Genomic DNA, 16,940 nt, shown 5'->3' on the forward strand with positions numbered 1-16,940 from the left:
TTTTTTAAAAAACAACTTAAAACACATGCTAAAATGCCTGGAAGAAGAGGAAAGTCTTAACCTGGTGCTGCAAAGATAACAGTGTTGGCGCCAGGCACACCTTGTCAGGAAAATCATTCCATAATTTGGGGGCCACCACTGAGAAGGCCCTCTCCCCTGTTGCCATCCTCCAAGCTTCCCTCGGAGTAGGCACCAGCGGGAGGGCCTTTGATGTTGAACGTAATGTACGGGTGGGTTCGTGTCGGGAGAGGTAAGAGAGAAGGAGAGTTTTTTTACCTTCTGCAGACCTTATGGTTCTCTTGAGCCAGCTAACACCTCTCTCTTGTGTGTGGTTTGTGCCATTTTGGATATATAAAGATTCATAATTGGAGAGTAAATTTGCTTTTAGAATATAGGCTACTCTCTCTCTCTGTAGTATATAGGATAGTGTAGAAGAGGTATAATAAATAGGTTACGGTAATTTTTTATCCTAGGATAGGGTGGCTTGTACGATTGGCTTTTTTATCAGTTTAATTTAGTAGAATTGTTGCTTTCTTGTTAAACTTTGGTGAAATGATTATTCTTATGCATTTGTCTTTATGGCTGCTTACACACCACACATTTAAAGCACACCCCAAAAAATTATCAAGGGAACTGTAGTTTACCCCTCACACAGGTACAGTTCCAAGCACCCTTATCAAACTACACTTTCCAGGATTCTTTGGGAATTCTTCTCCTTCATAGGCAACGTGAATGAACAGAGGAGGGAATAGATGGAGGTCCCCAGAGCTTGGAAAAGTTACTTTTTTGAACTACAACTCCCGTCAGCCCAATCCAGTGGCCATCCTGGCTGGGGCTGATGGGAGTTGTAGTTCAAAAAGTAACTTTTTCAAGCTCTGGAGGTCCCTAAAGTGATTTTCCCATGCCCCACTGGCCTCACCCCTTGATCACCATATTTAGAGCCAAAAGTCTAAAAAGGGCCATCAATATGCATACATCAATTAGGAATCCATAAATATGAGGCTAAGACTGGCGCTTCAGAGAATATAAGACCATGAATTATAAGAAAAATCAAATTTTATTTTAAACAAACAGCACTGACTCAAAACATTATATAAGATCAGTTAATTACTGTGTTTTCTATACAAATTGAGGAGTCAGAAAATAAAAGTTAGAGCAAGGTAATGTGACAGTAGGGATTGGGGGTAAACAAACCTTCACTTGCAGAACACTGGATTATTTCATTCTCTTTGAAGTCAGGAAGGTTAGATGAGGACAGAGGCTGCATTTAGATTAAAAGCTCAATATTGTGGGCCTAATCAGTATACAGTAAGTGGGGAAGGGCCATAGCTCAGAGGCAGAGCATCTGCTTTGCAATAATCCACTTTCAAAATACTACAGCTTGGCTTATCCAGAGAGACTGATAGACAGTAGGTTAAGAACAAGCAAATGGGAGTATTGCTTCATGATGCATAGTTATTCGGTAACAGATGGGTCTATGGAAGATTGCAGGGTGGGTAGCAAGACTTGTCCCTTCCTCTGCCAGAGGTGTTAAAAATGCACGGCATGAATGGAGAACCTGGTGTCCTCCTAGGGTTTTAAAGACACAAAAGACCTCTTGGTTGCCGGGCCCAGCCTCCAAGAGGTCTTCTGTATCTTTAAAAGTTGTGCAGGGGGAAGGGAGAATTCCACCTTGTGGTTTTTCCCATTACAGGGTTGCAAGAACACCTGCACGTGGCTGACTTTCTCTTCTCCTAAAGATACAGGATCAGTCTCAGGCCCTGAACCTGGCAACCCTAGGTGTCCTCCAGATGATGTTGGCCTCCATCAGAGCTTGGAAAAGTTACTTTTTTGAACTACAACTCCCATCAGCCCAATCCAGTGGCCATGCTGGCTGGGGCTGATGGGAGTTGTAGTTCAAAAAACTTTCCCAAGCTCTGGCCTCCATCTTCCATCAGCCCCAGCATGGCCAGAGGTCTGGGATGATGGGAGTTGTAGTGCAGCAACATCTGGAGGACACCAGGTTCCCCCTCCCTGTGTATGGGGAAGGAGGTAGATAGATGTTTCCAATTTCAGCCTCTTTTATATCTCCCACAGAAATCAATGGGAAGGCATGCATCACTATAGGAAAGCAAGAAGAGCCTACAGGATCAGGCCAATGGCCCATCTAGTTCACCATCCTGTTCTCACAGTAGTCAACCAGATGCCTCCTAAGGGACCTGAGCACAACAGGAGATAGTAAGTTGGCTGTAACTGAGGACACTGTGGAGGGGTTTTGTGCAACGTGTGCCCCGGTCTTGTATGCTGAGATGGATATCTATCAATAGCATTGCTACTCCTCCTTTCTGAAGCTCACCGCAGCTGAGTGTCAAATATGAAAATGACAACTAACTCGAGTCAAAACCAAATAGATTTATATAAAAACAGCAGAAAAATAATAATTCAGAAACATCCCTTGGCTTCCAGCAGCTAATGCAGTCAAAAAAGCAAACCTTCTTTCCAAAGTCCAAATCTTTCTCAAGAAAAGAGCTTTTCATGCCATCTAATGGCCAGGAGCAATTGGGGATGGGCTGTGGCTCAGTAGTAGGGTCTGTCATGCTTTGCATGCAAAAGATCCCAGGCTCACTCCCTAGCACCACCAAGAAGGTCTGTGAAATACAGGGATATAGTCGTCCATGTTTGCAGGGGTGAGGGTCATAGACCTCTTACTTTTTTGGGAGCAGAGTCCCAGCCAGGTCCCTATGTATGAGCCAATCATCATGAAAGAGGAGTATGTTAGCCACCGAGACACATTCTTTTGTACTGATTGGAGGCAATCAGAGTGAAAGGAGGTGAGTCAGCACCTTAGAAGACTCTTCTCAGTAGCTAACACAGCTTCCCCTTTCATGCTCATTGGCTCCTAGAGATGTCTGTTGTAGTGGAGAGCGGACTTGGAGATGACATGGAGTGCAAAGGAGATGAAGGAAAGTGGGAAAGGGTACAGGGCTGTGAGGGGGCTACCATGAGGGGACCCTGCACTTCTGAATTTGCCACTGGTGAAATACCCCCATCTGAAAGCCTAGAGAGTTGCTGCCAGTCACTGCAGATAATACTAAGCTATATAGACCAATGGGAAAAGGCAGCTTCCTAAATTATAACACCTATTGCAGAAGGTCATCCCCCAGGACTATCACTGAAAATGCAAACATTTTTGCTACCAGTCTCTGTGTTTCCTATATAGTAGTAGGCACACGGTGTCTTATAAGGAGAGGCACTGATGTATCTATAGGTTTCAAGCGGTTTTGCCATTTAAACAGTCAATATATCAGCACATTGATTTGGGCCCAGACAGCCTACTGCAAGACAGCAGAGTTGCCACATTCTCCTTTGATGTGGTCAAATCAGTTCATCTACACCCATCAAGAGATGTGCATTAGCTGAAGCTTTTGACACATTTTTCATGGGCATTCCCATGCAAACCTCACTGCAGCAGTCACTCCTTGAGGAATGAAGATACAAAGCTATAGATCGCTGTCGTGAGATTGTGGTTTTCTAAGAAGGTGACCTATCGAATGAAAGTGACAGAAGGCATCTCTGGTGCTAGGAGCTACAGGGTCCCAAATAATGGTTGCGCCTGCTCAATAAGCTTGCCCTCATTCACAAATATCTCACCTATTCCCCAAGAGTCAGGTCTCTCTCACAAAGGCAAGAGTCCCCAAGAGTCAGGTCTCTCTCAAAATGGTGCCATCAAATGATGTCCCTTTATTTGCTTCCATAGAATCCAATGGGTAGCATGTAATGAACTTTTATATGAAATCATGAATATGACCATTTATGCAAACAGTTCTTTCAAAATTATTGTTGTTGTTATTGTTATTGACGCCTACAACCATACTACCCTGAACACGCAGGCCTGGTTAGTACTTGGATGGAGACTGTATGGGAATCCCAGGTGATGTAGCCTTAGAGAAAGGCAATGGTAAACCACCTCTGAATACCTGTTACCGTGCATATAACAACAAAATATTATTATTATTATTATTGTTATTAATAATAATAATAATACAATTGTTGTTGGAAATGTAACCAAGCAGAAGAGAATTCCTGACTAATTGGCTGGAATTATGAAAAAAAGGGAAAACCTATTGAATTGATAATTGTCTGCATCAGGGGTTCCCAAACCATGGTCCGTGCACCACTGCTTCATTCAGGTGATCCACGGTGTGTCTGTGAAGAACAGCAGGAGCAGCGGTTGTACATGGTGGGCTCTGTAGATTAAATATTCACATCAATATTTAATGGTGTTTGAATTGCTTCTTTTATTTCCTACACTATATTTTATTATTTATTATTATATTTTATGCTGTATTCTATGGAATTCAAATTGTGTTTGTTACAACAAAATACGTCATAAGAAATAAAAGAAGCAATAAAAGTAGAATTAAAAATCATACAGCATCTAGCACAACTGCTACAACAGGCAGAAAATATTAAGCTGTCCTCCAAGGCTCTCGGCAATTTTCAAGTGGTCTGTGGGGAAAAAGTTTGGGACCCACTTATGACAGGATACACACTGGCCTTAAAAATGATCGGTAGTTTTGTTGGATAGATTCCTTCTGCACATAAATTCTTAAAAGTCCCCTAGATTTCACATGCGGCACATTATCCACGGTTATCAAATAAAGGAAATAATTCGCTGTGCTTTCCACTAATCCTCTTACTTGGCTGACTAATTGTTTTGAAAGAAGTACCTTCATGAACGTTTCTTGAGAGAGTGTGAGCCCAAACCGCCACATCCCTCCAATGAGAGGAAACCGAAAAGGCCCAGGAGGATAGTGTCTGCGTGACCAGGGCAGTTTCAGCAGACACAGAATCTGATGCGGAATCAGAGCAACCAAAGATCCCAATGTCTGCACCATTGTCTTGACTTCCCTCTTGCTGCCTTTCATCCTTCCAGGTAGAGCTGGGCAAGTTGGATGCTCTTTCTCTGGTGGCATTTTGCTTTCCTCAGAAACATCACCACCTCACTCATTTTATTTACTAACACCCTTTTATATTCTCCACTTATTAAAGACGAGTGGACTCATCTGACTCTGTAACTAAGTACGAATCTGGTCAGCCAGGCGTGAATTATAGTATTAATTATTATTATTTATTTATATCATGCCACCATGACTATGCATGTTATCAAGATGGTTAATTGTTTTATCCCACACTATAATATCTGGATTTCTAAAGCACTGGGGGGGGGAGTTTCTGTTCTGCAACAGTCTTGGGGAGTTAGTTTTGTTTCCTAATCATGCCTGCTAGTCAACTTTATGGTTCCTTTCCTCTACTGCTGTGGATTTTGTTATGATAATAATTATTTGTATAGTATCTGCTCATTTTAAGTGCAGTTCCCACATTTCTGCCTCAGTTTGCAGTTTAGAAAGGCCTCATGAAAATTCATCATTATTTCAGTGCAAATTTCTCCTAATTACACTTTTTTGCATGCAATTTTGCCTAATACAACACATTCGGTATGTTATTTTCATAAATATATGCATTTTCATGCACACTTTACTTAGCATATGAATTTTTGTACACATTGTTTGGTTGGAGAACTGCATTGCAAAATTCAGAAAAGTGTGAATTTTGAAGAATGACTGTTTCCGTTCGCAAATTGTTTCAGAAAATGTGAATTAGATACATTCATCTTTAAGTTATTATTTATTTATTATCTCATTTATTGCATTTATATCCCACCTTTTCTCCAAGGAGCTCAAGATGGCGTGCAAAAATGGTCCTCCCCGTCCTGAATTAATCCCCACAACAACTCTGTGAGGTAGGTTAGGCTGAGAGGCAGTGACTGGCCCAAGGTCACCCATTGAGCTTCATGGTTGCATGGGGATTTGAACCCTGGTCTCCCAGGTCCTAGTCCTAGAACTCAACCAAATTTCTCCTCCATCCCTTATCACAACAAGCATATTATTTCATATTTATCCAGTTGTGACCTCTCATTCATAATTTGCTGATTCAGGAAAGGGTCCCAACTGTCTATGAATTTCCTCTTTTAGGACTTCCCCTGACAACATCTGCTAATTTCAGAATGGCTAGTATATCCAAACACTTTCCTAATCCACTGAGTTTGGGTTCAAGTGTTCTTCCACTTCCAAGCCACCCACAATCTTGCTGCAAGTAACAGACTAATGATTAGATCTTTATAACTAAAGTGTTCCACCTCTTTCCATCCACCATTGAGCAATATGAAGCAAGGGGTTCAGCAGTAAGTCACGATCCTTTAAGTTTGCTGCTGTTACGGTTTTTAATTTTACCTGCTACCTCCCTGCCTTTTTAATGGGAACATATAAAGAGCCCAGAGCTTGAAAAAGTTACTCTTTTTGAGTAATGGCCACTGGATTGGGCTGATGGGAGTTGTAGTTCAAAAAAGGAACTTTTCCAAGCTCTGGAAGAGCCTGCTTGCTGGATCAGGCCAATGGCCCACCTAATCTAGCATGCTATTCTCACAGTGGCCAACCAGTTGCCCATGGGAAGCCTGCAAGGAGGACCCTGAGTGCAAGAGAGAAGGCAGAACCACAGGACATAAGATTGCCTTTGATGGAACAGTGTGGTGTTGGACTTTGACATGGGAGACCTGGGTTCAGATCCCCACTGGGCCATGACGCTTGCTGGGTGACCTTGGGCCAGTCACTGCCTCTCAGCCAACCTACCATACAGGGTTGTTGTGAGGATAAAATGAGGAGAGGGAGAACCACATAGACCACTTTGAGCTCCTTGGAGGAAAGGTGGGATAGAAATGTAATCACTTGTTTCTGCTTCATGCCCTATGCGAATAAATCATAGCCACCATGGCCAGTAGCAGAGGTTTGGGTTGTTAATTTTAATACAAACTAAGAACACAGAAAGCTGGTCCAGACCAAGCCTGACCACTAGCCCATCTAGCTCAATATTGTCTACACAGACTAGCAGTGGCTTTCTAGGGTGTCAGGGAGGAATCCCTCCCAGCTGTTTCTGAAGCTGTTGGGATTGGATCTGGGACCTTTTGCATGCAAAGCATGTGCTCAGTCACTGAGCCATGTGCTACGCCTGGCCTCCTTTTGGAACTGCCTAGTTCTTAAAAGCAACAGCAAAAAAAGTCTGTATATTTGTGTGCATGCACATACTAGATAACAATTCATTCCCAGACCATGGATCATCAAAAATGAAACAAAGCCTTTGCTTGTTTCCAGCAACTATCTGGTAGAGAATGCAAGGGTGTTCTAGTTTTTAAAAATCTGGGTTTATTTATTTATTTTGAAAATTTATACCCCTATTACAGCCTGTCGTAAAATGGCTTACAGCAGGTTCTAATAGCACAAACCCCGCAAACATTCACACATATCAGCTGCTCTTAGTTTTCTGGCCAATAATGGAGGGTGAAGTGTGCTACCCTTCTATAATGTGACTTCTGACACCATATAATGTGTTGTATTTCACAATAAACACATCTTGATTCTTTAACAATCAGAATAGTATACTTTAATCACCATTCCATAGGGCACAGTCTTTACATCTGCTTATGCTGTGCTTCACCCATCTCAACTGCACTCCAACTGCCTTTAACTGACAATTCCAAGACCTTAAAGAGATATTACAGCACACCTTCTGCTCTGTGGTCTTTGGGCACTGTCTGAGTGTTCCTTCAGTTTCCCAAAGGAAAGTGAACAAAATTGTAACACATAACAGAGACAGTAGCATTCATTAGATAGTAAGCATCCAAGTAGCATTCATTAGATCAATGGTCCCCAGACTTTCTTCCCTACACTTGACAATTGTTGAGGGCCTTTGCAGACTACCTAATGATTTTTCTGTCTGCTGTAGCAATTGTAATGTACTGTGCTAGGTGCTATGTGATTTCTCATTTTATTTGTTTGCTTCTTTTATTTCTAGTATTGTATTGTATTGTATCGTATATTGCGCCATCTCCCATCTTCAGCCACAGAGCCACAGACGTGCCATGGACTACCTGAATGAAGTGGTCCATGGACCATAGTTTAGAAACCTCTGCATTAGAAAGCAAAGGCGATTTCTCTAGAATCTACTGTAAATTACTTGCATCAGATTTCTGGACAGGATTTTTAATTCGCTACAAAGAGTTAAATGTCTAATGGAAATGCAGGTTGATGTGAAAGTGTGTTTCAGAACACACCAACCCTTCCTTATACACAAGTATCAAAGCAAGATCAGATCCATGCCTCATATCTAGTATTGCAGGGGGGAAAAACCATTTTAAGTCAATGGGTGGTATATATTCCACGCTAATTCTACTCAGAGTAGACCAGCTGAAATTAATGAACCTGAGTTAGTGATGTTCATTCACCTTAATGGGTCTACTACTCTGAGTAGAAATAGCATTGACTACCAACCAATATATATAGAGTTGTCACAAAACATCCAGATTTTGGCTGAACATCAAGAAAAACTTCCTTACTGTTAGAGTGTTTTGACAATGGAACCAATGACATAGGGAGATGGTGGGTTCTCCAACATTGGAGGCATTCAAGAGACAGCTGGACAGCCACCTGCCAGGAATGCTTTCATTTGGATTCCTGCATTGAGCAGGAGGTTGGACTTGATGGCCTTTTAGGCCCCTTCCAACCTTACTATTCTGTGATTCCATGATTCCTTAAAAAGTGTTTGGGAGTGTTTAGATTTCCATTATATGCAGAAAGTAAACATTTGTTGCAAGCATATACATTTGCAAATTAAGCAACCAGTCATCTGTGAGACTTACAATTAGCAATTAGCATATACTAGATCCCTAGGCAGCGGCACAGCTGATTCTGAGGCCCCTTGACTCAATTTTAGACATCTCCAGGCAAATTCTTAAAATAATTGTTAACATCATAAAACAGCTTGGGTGTTCTTCTGCAGAACATTACATACAGCAAGGACAGAATAAAGGCATCAGCACAACATGAACAACATACTGCCTTTTAAAAAAAAACTCACTGTACAAGATCTTCTGTAGAAGGTGCTCCACTTTTCGAGATCCATTGCACAAGGAATGTATAGGAAACATTTGAACAAACACAGACAAGTGTGTAAAAACGCAGTGCCTAAATTGCATGCTTAACATTTTAACATATGTCAGTGCTATTAAATATCTGGGAGATCCTCCCCTGTTCTCTAAATTGTTCAACCAAATGTAATACAGATATATTTCAGTAAAAGAGACTTAAGCCACAATCTCAGTCCTTTACCCAGTAGCAGGTAGTTTCTCAGACAAATGCTCACTATGTAGGTTACTTGCTGAGGGTCCCTTTTTACTTAGATTAAATTAAAGGAAGGAAACTGAAAACTGTTTGCTGCGCTGGGCTCCTGCTGGGAGGAAGGGTGGGATATAAATCAAATAAAATAAATAAATAAATTTAATAAGCATAACCAAACTTTGGCATAGCTTGGCACAATTATGCAAGGCTTCCAGTTATAACTAAATTTAACACAATTTTCTTTGCACTCTGATTCTATGAAACTAACCACAATGGCAGGGCTGAGTGGGGGGTTCTTCAACACGGGGGACAGCTTCCCCCTGACTTCCAAGTTCCTTTCTGAAAAATCTATTTTAGTCCATTGTATTAATTCCAGGCATGGGCATCAACTGGTACTCACCACAAAACAAAGCACAGAAAAACCTGAGGGAAATTCAAAGTTTCTCTACACAGACAGCAGAGAAGTGCCTTAGCTCAGTGGCAGAGCATCTGCTTTGCATGCAGAATGTCCCAAATTCAATCCCCAGCATCTCTAGCTAGGGTTGGGAGAGACTCCTGCCCAAAACCTTGGAGAGCCGCTGCCAGTCAGTGTAGAAACAAACTTGCACCAAGCTGTACACAATTGGTTCATTTTTTTGATCATATTGACTCCATGTACACACCAGTGGATAGAGCAGGGCGGTGATGACTAAACAGTTTTGAAATCAACAAGACAACCAGCCAACTTCTCTCCCCGCGTCCTCTCTCTCAGTTATTTATTTTTATTTTTTATTTAATAACTTATTACATTTATATCCTGCCCATCCTCCCAGAAGGAGCCCAGGGCGGCAAACAAAAACACTAAAAGCACATTAAAACATCTGAAAAACAAAAGACTTTAAAGCATATTAAAACAAAACATCTTTTAAAAAAACCCACAATGTTTTGTTTGCCGCCCTGGGCTCCTACTGAGAGGAAGGGCAGGATATAAATCAAATAAATAAATAAATAAACATCTTAAAAAGCAATTCCAGCACAGATGCAGGATACTTAAAAGGCTTGTTGAAAAGAGGATGACCTTTAGTAGGCATGGAAAAGATAACAGAGATGATGCCTGTCAAATATTTAAGGGAAGGGAATTTCGAAGTGTGGGTGCCACAACACTAAAGGTCCGCTTCCTATGTTGTGTGGAGTGGACCTCCTGAGGGCGAAGGTCTTCTGCAGAGCCCAGTGATTGACTCAGTATATAAGAAGTAAGACAATCTTTCATGCTTGTAGTCACTTGTGGATGTCCCTGGATCTCACTTTTAGGCAAAGGAAGAAGAGCAACACTCTGTTGCTTCATAGCTTGTGAGCAGATGTTCTCTTCTCCAAAGGTTTCACAGTAAAAAAAGGTGGCAGCTGAGGAAGTGTGACCATTTTGGAGCCTCTGAGGGAAACAGAAGCTAGACAGGAGCCTCCAAAAGAGGATGCGTGTGAAGGGACCTGTTCCCTCCTCCCCTCCCCTCACAGAAGTCTCCACACTGCCTACTGTTTCTCTTCTGAAAATGGGGACACACAACACTACTCAAACCCTGCTCCTTTTTATTGTAAAACACGGTGGGATCAGCTTGAATGTGTTTTTTTTTTTAAACAGCTTCAAAGAGATTTTGCAGCTGATTGGCAGATCAACCTGTTCCTCCCCCAGGTACGGCCAATGGAAACACTTTGCTGTAGGCAACTAGTGCGCTCACAGCCTTTGTCTCACCAAGCTCCCTAGGAAAGCTTCTCAATCCAACCTGAGACAGGAACCAACACAATCATTGTTCCTGCTAGCTACGCTCTCTCCCTGCCCTATATGTCTTTGTCGCCTTTAGATTTTTGAGCCAAGAAAATATTTCTTTCCAGAGTCCTTGGGTGGCCGATGAAAATATTGCACTGAGCAACCAAGGCTTCTGGGAAAAGTCTTTTGGTCTCAGAAATCTCACCAGACTCCCTCCCAACTGCCTCTGGTGTGCAGTGCAAATTATATCAAGGCCGGCACCTCCTCTCCTTCACACAACCCTCTTCTGGCTGTAAACCAACACCAGCACCCAAACAGGTTGTGCCAACTGCCCTGCTGTGGAATGAATGGGAAAGAAAACCACCCACAAAGGGTGGCTTGTTAATATGAATAAGCCACCTCCACCCAAACCTCCACGGATCATGGTAGCCATCCATGCACTCTTCCCCATCTTAGGGCCAAACACAGCACTTGCACATACTGTGTCATGAAAAGCTTACAGGATATGCCTGTCAAGAAGGTAGACATGAATGTTTATTGAGTATCTCACACAAGAACAGAACAACAACAGGATTCCATCCAGTTGCTACTAAATCCAGTGCCACCTTGTGACTCAACAATATAGTTACATTATCTACATGCTCCAGGCCTCCTTTCCATTTCATCTCTCAAACACCAGCAAAGGCATCCTGAGCTGGGTGTAGCAACTGCACCACTGTGGTGTGAAGAAGAAACCAACCTGCCCATAAGGTTAACTCATAAATTAAGATAATCTGCCACCCCTCAAATCTAGGTCCATCATTCCAGCTGGCCACTTCCTCCTCCCCAGCCCAGGGTTGAATATAGCTCTTTCACACTCCAAACCTCCACCTCACAACCATTTCCATTGCAGGCCAAAAAGGCCCTGACTTGTAGTCCACTCGTGATAGGAGCTAGCAAGGCCTCAGTGGCTCTGCATACCTCAGCAGCCTGGCCCATTGATGCTGAAAAAGCCAACTGGAGAAATAAAAAAAAGATTGGCTTGTATTCAAGTCCTACTCAGTGTAGACCCACTGAAATTAATGAACCTAAGCTAGTCATGGTCATTATCTTCATTAGGTCTAAGCTGAATAGGACAAGCACTAAATATCACCTGTGCATAGGTCCCGGCATTAAAAAGTATTCAAGAGATCCCTAAAACCCAAAAGCAAGGATGCCTGCTGAATCTTGGCTGGATGAGTTTTCCTATAGAATGGGACCTGTGACATTAAACGTACAACTTCTGGTTGAGGCCAGACATGGTTCTCCCCATGTAACATGCGGACAACCAGCAGTGGTTCTCTGGATGGTCTCAGTGATTGGATTGGGATATAAACTCTCAGGCAGTCCTTAAGGTATCCTGGACCCAAGTTGCTGAGGGCTTTGTATATCAGCCTGGCCTGATAGCATATTGGTAACCAGTGCAGATATTTTAGCAGAGGTGTCACATTTGTGTCTACCCCACCAGCCATCTAGTTGCTGCATTCTGCTCTAGCTGGAATGACAAACCCAACACGTAGGAGTTTTTTACAATCCTGCTTTCATAGAAACAGAGTTGGAAGGGGCCTATAAGGCCATCAAGTCCAACCCCCTGCTCAATGCAGGAATCCAAATTAAGGCATGCCTGACAGATGGCTGTCCAGCTGCCTCTTGAAGGCCTCCAGTGTTGAGAGCCCACCACCTCCCTAGGTCATTGGTTACATTGTTGTACCGCTCTTAACAGGATGTTTTTCCTGATGTTCAGTTGGAATCTGGATTCTTGTAACCTGAGCGCATTAGTCTATGTCCTGCACTATGGAATTGAGAAAAAGATCCTGGCCATCCTCTGAGTACTTCCAAGTCTTTTCAAGTACTTGAAGAGTGCTATCATCTCTCCCCTCAGTCTTCTCTTCTCCAGGCTAAACATGCCCAGTTCTTTCAGTCTCTCCTCATAGGGCTTTGTTTCCAGTCCCCTGATCACCCTTGTTGCCCTCCTCTGAACCTTTTCCAGTTTGTCTGCATCCTTCTTAAAGTGTGGTGTCCAGAACTGGATGCAGTTCTCAAGATGAAGCCTAACCTATTTCAAAAATACCTTAGCTGGTGACCCTCACCAGAGCATTTTGCCTAGGGACCGACTCTGCCTCCGGACACTAAAACACCCCCTCTAGCAGCCATAATGATTTATTTACTTATATACATTTCTTAAGTCACTTATCAGCAAAATAAGTTCTCCAAGCTTTGTGGGGCTGCCCTTGAAGATGACTCAGAAACTTAAAACGGTCCAAAATGCAGCTGTCAGATTATTGGCTGGGGTTGCATTTAGAACTCATATAACCCCTGTTCTAAAATAATTGCATTTGTTGCCAGTCCATTTCCAGGGATCATTCAAGGTGCTCACGTTAGTGTATAAAGCCCTAAATGGTACTTCTTGGTAGTTCCATCACTTTCAGAAGTTCAAGAGTGGTGGCCTGGGAGAGAGTATTCTCTGTGGCAGCCCCTAAATTGTGGAATTTCCTTGCCACAGCAATGTGCCTGGCATCTTCACTGTAGTGTTTTCAGCAAATGCTAAAGATTCACTCCTTTACCCTGGCCATTGGCACTTGAGATGTATGTTTTTGGGGGAGGAAACCCCTTCTATGTTTCTGCTTTGTTTTCACTGTTGCTGTAACCCACCCTGGGACCAGCTGCTGAAGGGCAGGTAATAGTAATAATAATAATAATAATAATGCTACTTACCCTCCAAAATATGCCATATATTTAATAGTTTTGTTTACTATTGCGAGCTAACATCCCTAAAACTGCTTAAATGTAGTAGCAGCGGCATGTTAAAGTGTCTATAGCCACAGTACCTTGGATATGCCTGAACTTAAAAACTAAGCAAGGTCAGGCCTAGTTAATACTTGGATAGGAGATTGCCTGGGAATATTGCTTGTAGGCTTTTCCTTCTTTTGCATTTTGGTCTGTTATTTTCATCTCTTGTTCTCCGTTGTGTCTCCTCTGAAGCTGCTACTTCCTTTTTGCCTTCTATTTCATTCCAGAAATTTCCTTTCATTGTTATATAAACATTTCTAGCCTGCCATTTTAATGCCCATGCACCCCTCACAGAAGTTTGCAGTAATTTAAAGTCACAATACAATTAAAATACGAGAAATATAGCAACAAATATACATGAAATACACCAGAAAAACTTTTTTTAAGCCTGCACCGCCAGAGGACACAGGTTGGCTTAGACAGAGACTCCCCCTGCCCCAGCCTTCTGAAGTAACCACAGTTAGGTGAGGGTCAACCACAGGTGGCGAGCTCTTTTGGGGAGCCCTGTCTGCTACCGTTTGTCTAGGTGTTTCATTCAAGTTTAGGCAACTCACAGGTAAGAGCACCCCCTTGACACCACCCCTTTGGGTTGAAAGGGAGGACACTTTAGGCGTGCTCTGGTGTGAGCCCCGAGGGTCAGGGCAGCAGCTGCCTCTGCATGGGGCTGGGGTGCCTTTGCGGGAGTGGGCTGAGGGGCAGGGAGCCCCAGGTCCACGCTTTTCCAAAGAAACAGAAAGAAGGCCTAGGGAACAATGGTTTCTGGCACAGGGGGCGTTTCTGCACAGTTCCTGGTGAAAGGCAGTGGCAGCGGGCTGCAGAAGCGTCTACGGCCATACTACCCTGAACACGCCCGATCTCGTCTAATCTCGGAAGCTAAGCAGGGTCAGGCCTGGTTAGTACTTGGATGGGAGACCGCCTGGGAATACCGGGTGCCGTAGGCTTTTCCTCCTTTTGCCTTGCGGCCCCCTATTTTTATCTCTTCTTCTCCTTTTGCCGTGGACTTCATTGCAAGGACCATTGGCTGTTCTTTATTGTCATTGTTATTTTTAAATGTGCTTGCACCACCCCAGAGCACAGCATGGCTTATGCTGGGGCTGGTCGAGGAGGCCTGGCCCTGCAGCCCCTTGACACCACCCCTTCTGGTTGAAAGGAAGGATGCTTTAGATGTGAGCTGGGTGCTCCGATGTGAGCCCCGAGGGTCAGGGCAGCAGCTGCCTCTGCATGGGGCTCAGGTGCCTTTGCTTGAGGGGTGGTGATGACCCGGGAGAGGGCATTCTCTGTGGCAGCCCCTGAGCTGTGGAACTCCCTCTCCACCAAGGTGTGTCTGGCAACTCATTTGTACATCTTTTGGCAAATGCTGAAGATGTTCCTCTTTACCCTGGCCTTTGAGACCTGAGATACATATTTTTAGGACCCACCCTATTTTCTGTGATGTTGCAAGAACACTCTCCCTTCCTGAGGCTTCCGGGAACTGTTTTTCAGAAACATACTGCCTCTGACTAGGGTGGCAGAGCACAGCCATCATGGCTAGGAGCCATTGATAGCCCTCCATGAATTTGTCTAATCTTCTTTTAAAGCCATCCAAGCTGGTGGCCATTACTGCGTCTTGTGGGAGCAAATTCCATAGTTTACCAGAGCTTGGAAAAGTTACTTTTTTGAATTACAACTCCCATCAGCTCAATCCAGTGGCTGTGCTGGCTGGGGCTGATGGGAGTTGTAGTTCAAAAAAGTAACTTTTCCAAGCTCTGAGTAAAGAGGTACTTCCTTTTGTCTCTCCTGAATTTTCCAAGATTCAGTTTCTTTGAATGTCCATGAGTTCTAGTATTATGAGAGAGGGAGAGGAACTTTTCTCTATCCACTTTCTCAATGCCATGCATAATTTTATACACTTCTATCATGTCTCCTCTGACCCGCCTTTTCTCTAAACTAAAAAGCCCCAAATGCTGCAACCTTTCCTCGTAAGGGAGTCGCTCCATCCCCTTGATCATTCTGGTTGCCCTCTTCTGAACCTTTTCCAACTCTAGAATATCCTTTTTGAGATGAGGCGACCAGAACTGTACACAGTATTCCAAATGCGGCTGCACCATAGATTTATACAACGGCATTATGATATCGGCTGTTTTATTTTCAATACCTTTCCTAGTTATCCCTAGCATGGAATTTGCCTTTTTCACAGCTGCCACACACTGGGTCGACATTGTGCTGTCCACTACAACCCCGAGGTCTCTCTCCTGGTCGGTCACCACCAGTTCAGACCCCATGAGCGTATATGTGAAATTCAGATTTTTTGCTCCAATATGCATAATTTTACACTTGTTTATATTGAATTGCATTTGCCATTTTTCCACCCGTTCACTCAGTTTGGAGAGGTCTTTTTGGAGCTCTTTGCAATCCCTTTTTGTTTTAACAACCCTGAACAATTTAGTGTCATCAGCAAACTTGGCCACTTCACTGCTCACTCCTAATTCTAGGTCATTAATGAACAAGTTGAAAAGTACAGGTCCCAATACTGATCCTTGAGGGACTCCACTTTCTACAGCCCTCCATTGGGAGAACTGTCCGTTTATTCCTACTCTCTGCTTTCTGCTTCTTAACCAATTCCTTATCCACAAGAGGACCTCTCCTCTTATTCCATGACTGCTAAGCTTCCTCAGAAGTCTTTGGTGAGGTACCTTGCCAAAAGCTTTTTAAATGTCTAAGTACACTATGTCCACTATGTCCACTGAGTACTTGCGGATGTACTCTCGGAACCTCTTGCCATCATCTTTGAGAAATCATGGAGAACGGGAGCGGTGCCGGAGGATTAGAGACGGGCAAACGTCGTCCTGCTCTTTAAAAAGGGTAAAAAAGATCTGGGGAATTACAGGCCGGTCAGTCTGACTTCAATACCGGGAAAGATTTTAGAACGGATAATAAAAGAGTCCATTAGCAACTATCTAGATGACAATGCTGTGATTAGAAGGAGCCAGCATGGGTTTGTCAAAAAAAATCCTGTCAAACTAATCTCATCTCTTTTTTTGATTGGGTCACTAGCTTAGTAGATGGTGGAAATGCTGTAGATGTCATCTATCTAGATTTCAGCAAGGCGTTTGACAAAGTCCCCCACGACCTTTTGATTAGCAAACTCGTCAAATGCGGACTACATGGAAATACTGTCAGGTGGATTCACAACTGGTTGGAAA

General features: G+C 43.2%; 1 non-coding gene across 1 annotated transcript; it reads left to right on the plus strand.

The window, feature by feature from the left end:
* The first annotated feature begins 14,580 nt into the window (after positions 1–14,580).
* On the plus strand, positions 14,581–14,699 carry LOC133389854 (5S ribosomal RNA). The gene has a single exon (XR_009764170.1). It is a non-coding gene; the product is annotated as a 5S ribosomal RNA (ribosomal RNA).
* The last annotated feature ends 2,241 nt before the right edge of the window (positions 14,700–16,940 follow it).

This window comes from Rhineura floridana, chromosome 7, assembly GCF_030035675.1.
Source record: "Rhineura floridana isolate rRhiFlo1 chromosome 7, rRhiFlo1.hap2, whole genome shotgun sequence".
NCBI lineage: Eukaryota > Metazoa > Chordata > Lepidosauria > Squamata > Rhineuridae > Rhineura > Rhineura floridana.